A 6,000-nucleotide genomic window follows, 5' to 3' on the forward strand; every position below is an offset into this window, starting at 1 on the left:
GTTCCCACATTGTAAAACTGGCATTGAACTACCTAAAGCTGGTCCCCCCAGTACGTGGCCACATGTACTGGTGGATCAAGTGTGCCATACCCACTTCTGTCAGCAGATAGAACTGATGATTAATTAATAATTATTAATAAGCACCCTATCGTGTTTTGAAAATCACTGATCACAAATTCACCAAGCTCTTCAAAAGATTTATAACACATTAAACTCCCTCACTATATATTTTTCCCACAGGACTCAACTTGAACATGCCAACATCTGAAATTTTGCACTGCATTTCAGTAAACTGAAACCTGCATGCATAGAAACCATCATTAAGAACACAGAGGTTTGAAAGAACTTCAAATTCTTTCATGGGAAGATCTACTTGATTTCAGTACTTAGAAAAGCAAAAGAAATCTTTTTTAAACTGAGTTTTAACTTCACTTTGGTTGCAAGTCATTCTTTCAGTCTTCTTTAAAGAGGAGACGAATAGATTTGGGAAAGTATGTAAAGGGCTCTGGCCATCTCTGGCTGTGTTGAGTATTTTGCCATTAACCTTTTTTCCATATCAGTAGCAATGAAAATTCAACCATCCAAAACTTATGGCTGTGGTAAATTTAATCTTGGACAAAATAGCTTGCAAAACTTCCAGCACATACCCCGACCTGTTTAATCTGATATCAAGTCCCTTCAGCATGAAGATGAGCAGCCCAGTGGTTTGGAGCATCTCTCAGTGCCCAAGGCTGGCGAAGCAACCCCTGGGAGTGGGATGGCCTGAACAGGATATTCCTTACCACTGTAGATATCTGCTCCTAAAACCCATGGGGCTTCTCTCTTATGCAGCCTTCACTTGGGCAGCTCAGTGTCCCGAAATGCAGATACTCAGCTAAATGCTCCAGCTTCTTGGGAAGGGCTCAGCAAGGAGCAGAGCTGGCACACAGCAAGAAAAGTAATGCAGAAACATACTCACGCACAAATGTGTGTTCCCTAGGAGAACGACCAGTGGAAGAACATGAAGGGTCAGAGCACTGTTAACCATCCTTATGCTCATTTCTTTCTTGAAATTAGCCTTTTCTTCTTGCCTAAGTCTTTGTCTTTTTCAGACAAGCCACAATCATTCAAGGGTGAGCTAATTCAGTGCAAATAATTAACCATGCTTCAAATATTGTTTAATGTTCAACAGATTACCCTGATCAAATAAGTGCATCCTGACCAGATAATCACTGCATTAACCGCTGGTAAATGTTTCAAATCAGTAAGTATCAAAGACGTAAATAGTATAAATGGACAATAAACCAAAGTATTTTCCTTGTAATGGGGTTATTTCTTGACTATTATTGTCAATTGAAAAAAAGTATGAATCAGATTAACTTTTTACCTGAAAAACCCCAGCGAGATCTAGTTATAAAATACAACGCTTTTAAAAAGCATGGGTTTTATTGTTTTCTATATTTCAGACCCTGAGGTTCATGTTCCCAAACATCTGTTCTCAAATGTGAGAACCTGGAATCTCTATTCAATAAAAACTGAAATTCTTGAGTAACTCTCAGTCTCCAGAAGCTGAAGCACTTGTAACAACAGTAGCAACTGAGAAGATCACAATATTATTGCAAGAATAAACAACTGTCTGTAGCAGAAATGCTGACAAACTTTCACTGATCAGATCTTGTGCTATATGTTATGAAAACAAGTGATAAGACATATTCTTTCTCCCATATAGTTTAGAGCCTGAGGAGGAAGAAGGAGGGTGATAGAAATAGTGTTCTCACATCACAGCCCAAATTCACATGGAACTCCCTAGCAATATGTTTTCTCTGTGATTAAAAAACAGTTAAATAGAATAGTGTTAAGCATATTAACATATTAAACAACATATTAAACATATTAATTATTAAACATATTAAACAACATATTAAACAACACTAGGAGAAAAATGAATATGGTTGCCTGCTCAGGAGTACCTGAATAGCCTACAGTAAATAAAAAGGATAGATGGGGTGTCCATATGTTGAAATATGAGGAAGAAAACAGTTAAATGAGAAGGGCTTCGTCATTTCCTACCCCAAATGTAATTTTTGTGTGAAAAAGATAAGCTGTGAGGACTTGATTACAGACTCTGTGACAAGTGCTGAAACTTGGATGTCAGGGAACCTTACTTCTGATGATTCCTCACACTTTGGAGCCTGAACATCCTAAAGGAGATTTCATACATCACAAAATACACAAAGAATTTAGGTATGCTAATTATGCCACACGTGCATAATTTAAGCAGGTGCCTACAAGCAAAACGTGTTTGAGATTTAGTATGTTGGTGGCCACACATACAAGTTTAAGAGATTCCAGATTCTTTAACGAGTTAGAAAGACAGCAAGATAAAAGGAGTTAGATAACGCACAACTTTATGTAATGTGTCCTTGAGTAAGCTGATTTGCACTGAATTTTAATAGAGCCCTGATTCATCAAATCTCAAACAGAATTAAGGTATGGACTGGATCCTAATAACATCATGCTTTATATCCATGAAAGATAAATTAAAGGATGCAAAACTGCTATTGACAAACATTGATTATATGTACTTTGAAGGACTTTGAAGTTGTGCCAGATGCGTCTTGTCAGCCTCCAAAGTTTTCTTTTAAATCTCATTGCATAAGGCTTTTACTTTTTAATTATTTTTTTCCCTCAGTCTCTTTGATCAAGAAAAAAAATGTAGATCATATTTGCATGATGCTATTTCCTATGCATTTTATTTAGATATGCCCTTGTGCACAGCTCACGATATGTAAAAAGTGTTCCATGACACATAGTCATCTTGCCCTCTATCCTGGGTGCTGTTTAACAATTTACCTTCTCAAGCTGCTGGGTGAAATCTCGCCACATGCAGAGGGGTAGCACGAAGCACATATCTTTTTGTCACATAAATCTGCATAAGCAGACACAAGCAGTAAGGTTCCTGGTTTCTTTTTTTACCCAGAGGAATTTTGGCCAGTAAGAATGTTCTGTGGACCCATTTCATTCTGCCCCTGTGTATGCAGCAAAGAGGTCTTCATGTCAGACCCTGTGGAAAGACAAACCTGCTTGCACCTTCTGCTGATTTTAGAAGATGGACTAAAGCTTAAATAAGTAAAAGTCCTTCTTCCTCTTTCATATATATGGAAATATCTTTCCAGTAGGGAGCTTCAAGAAACTGAAAAGAAGCTTTGGAGTATTTTGATTCTTATCAGTTATGAGCCAATATAGACCATCTTGCTTTCCTTGTGCATCAGAATACAGCCAAGACTTTCAGGGATATGAGTACAACAGAGATGCAATACACAACATAAAGTGTACTGCTGTGCATAGCAAAGGTGGTGCAGAATTTGAGTGCAGATGTTCTTTTTTGGGAATGGACCCAATCCCTACATGTCCAAGCCCATCCTAGTGATGATAGCTTGCTCATCAGATATGAAGCACTTCTCCGTGACAGTATAGGTGCCTTCAAGCAATAAATACGTAGAAAAAAATAGATAAGAACCATTAAATCTTTTTAAATTGAGAATGAATAGATGAAAACCAATGGATCAGAACTGCAGTGGACAGGGGTGGGTTCTGCAGGGTCATCTATGCTGCCTTGAACAAATCATTTACTCTCAATATTCCTTCATTCCCACCTGAAGAGTGTGGGTAGTAACTTCCCATCTTTCACTATGTGTTGCCTGTTTAGATAATAAGCTCTTCTCACTCAGTATTTTTAACTATTTTAATGAGCAGCTCCAGGCACAAGAGGTGCCCTGTCTTCGCTGTGATGTCTTGTATAAAAGAAAGAAAAGAATAATCTAAACCACTATAATCTCAATTATTTATTGGGAATTACTACCAAGTATTGTACTCTGTAACGTTTGAGTAGTTTTGGTTGCCAAAACAGTGGAAACATTCCTTTGTCCTTTTTTTTCACCTAAATGGGAATTTTTACAGAAAAAATATTTCCCTTGGACATTTTCCTGCCCCTGTGCACAACATTGGGAAGCATTTCAAGCCCATCCTGGCTGATGACTCTTCTCCATCCTCCAACATTAATGAATAGTCTGTGCTGGGTCTTACCTGCACGTGTCTGGTGTATGTAGATTATTACAGTGTCAGATAAATTAACCGCAGATCTAGTTATTAACACCAGAAGAAACAAATCACCACAGCTGTGAGCGAAGAGAGAAAATTCCTTAGGAAAAAGAAAAACATCTATTACGCAAATTTACTACAACCAGTGGTTCTAGAAATACTTGCTAGCATCAACCAACAGCAGTGTACCCACAAGAGCATGAGCCAGTCTCTTCAAGGGTCAGGACATCTTTCAGGTCAGGACTCAACAGCAATGCCAAAGAATACACCAAGATTGATGCTTTGAATTTGGCCTTTTCTACTGCTACCATTTTGTGGCTTTCTTTAATTAACCTTATAACTCAAAATCCCTATTCATATTCGTACTTCCTTTTTAGTGTTCCCTCCACTTCCATTAAACATGAGCCTTTTACAAATGGCAAATGAAACAAGAAAGCAGAAGCCCCATTATTCCTCTTTATACAGAAGGACCAGAGTTGAGTGAGAGTATAGGGAATTGACTTTTAATATAAATTCGGGGGGGGGGGAGAAGGTTATTCTCTTTGTGAAATTCATCTTGGTGCAGAAAGCCAGCATGAGGTCTAGACACCACTTAAAACAACATTTAAAGTGTTGCGGCTGCATTTTGTTTCATACTTCTCTCTAGCAGCACATTCCCAGTGATGGTTTCAATTCTTGGGCTCAGATCAAAAGCACAGTAAAAATTTAAAGACAAGCAAACAAACAAAAACCAGAGTAAGTGCAGCAGCAGAAAGTTCTGTTGGACGTGCAAAAGGGCTTTTCCCTCACCCCCATCACTATAACCCAGAAGTAACTCTTCAAAGGCTTTATGCAAGCTCAAAGCTGGTGCAAGAAGAGGCTCAGCTAGTTAGGGAGAGAGGCAATCCCACTCCAGCAGTACACACCAGGGCCAGCAACCTCTCTCTGACGCTGATTTGATACCAGACTCTTCCTCTGAAGGTGTATAAACACCACTGAGCCCTTGAAGAACAACCTGCCCTGGTGCAGCTTTGTTCCTGTCCTCAGTCAAAGACTGATGTATGCCCTGGCCAAAAGGTTTCTGTCCCCTCCTGGCCTCTTGGGTGTTCTTTTAAATCTTCCCTTTAACAGCTCCAGATATTCTTGTTAGCTGTGCAGCTTCCCGAGCCCAGTTTTGTGTCTTGGAGCTGCCTGCTAAAAGCATTAAAATTGTAAAGTGCTGGACAAAGGAAGACAGTTTTGCTTTCAAGCTGAAAAACATGCATCAAAGCCCCTGTATTGAATTTACAGAGTATTAAAAACAAACAAAATCTGACTGTAGGGTAACATCTTTTTAGGAAGAATGCAATGGCCTACCTCAGCCTGCATTTAATGTGCACGGCTCTCACTTAACCTGCCTAGGCTATAAATCCCAAGGGCTGAATTCTGTCCAATCATCCTAAACCAGATATTTTTACACTGCAAAGGTAGAGCTAATATAGTCTCTCTGTTCCAGTTACCAAACGCCTCCTCCACAGGCTCTGTTTGTCCTTCCTCAGACAAAGTGCAGAGCAGGGAATATTATTCCGAGGGAAAACATACAAGCCATAACCCCATAAGGTACTCTTTGATGGAGGAGTTAGCTAGAGGTGGAAGCAGATTCAGAGGAGAACTGGCAGGAGCTGACAGTGCCATCCTGCTGCTTTGGGGGAAAAGATGGGGTTTATGGAAGGTGCAGCATTTGGCATTTAAACTGATGGCAGCAATAAGAGAATAGGAAGGAAAGGAGAAGCTGTAAAAGCAAAGACTAAGTGGTGCTGTTGAACCTGAAAGACCCTGATGCTAAGGCCTGGCACTGCACCCGTAAGGATTTTCTTCACCAGGGCATAAGGAGCAGCAGCACAGTGGGGTGGCCAGGCTCAGCAAGCAGCAGCTTGCACAGAGGTGCATGGACCTATCCTG

Source organism: Nestor notabilis, unplaced genomic scaffold, assembly GCF_000696875.1.
Source record: "Nestor notabilis isolate BGI_N333 unplaced genomic scaffold, ASM69687v1 scaffold786, whole genome shotgun sequence".
Classification (NCBI taxonomy): Eukaryota; Metazoa; Chordata; class Aves; order Psittaciformes; family Psittacidae; genus Nestor; species Nestor notabilis.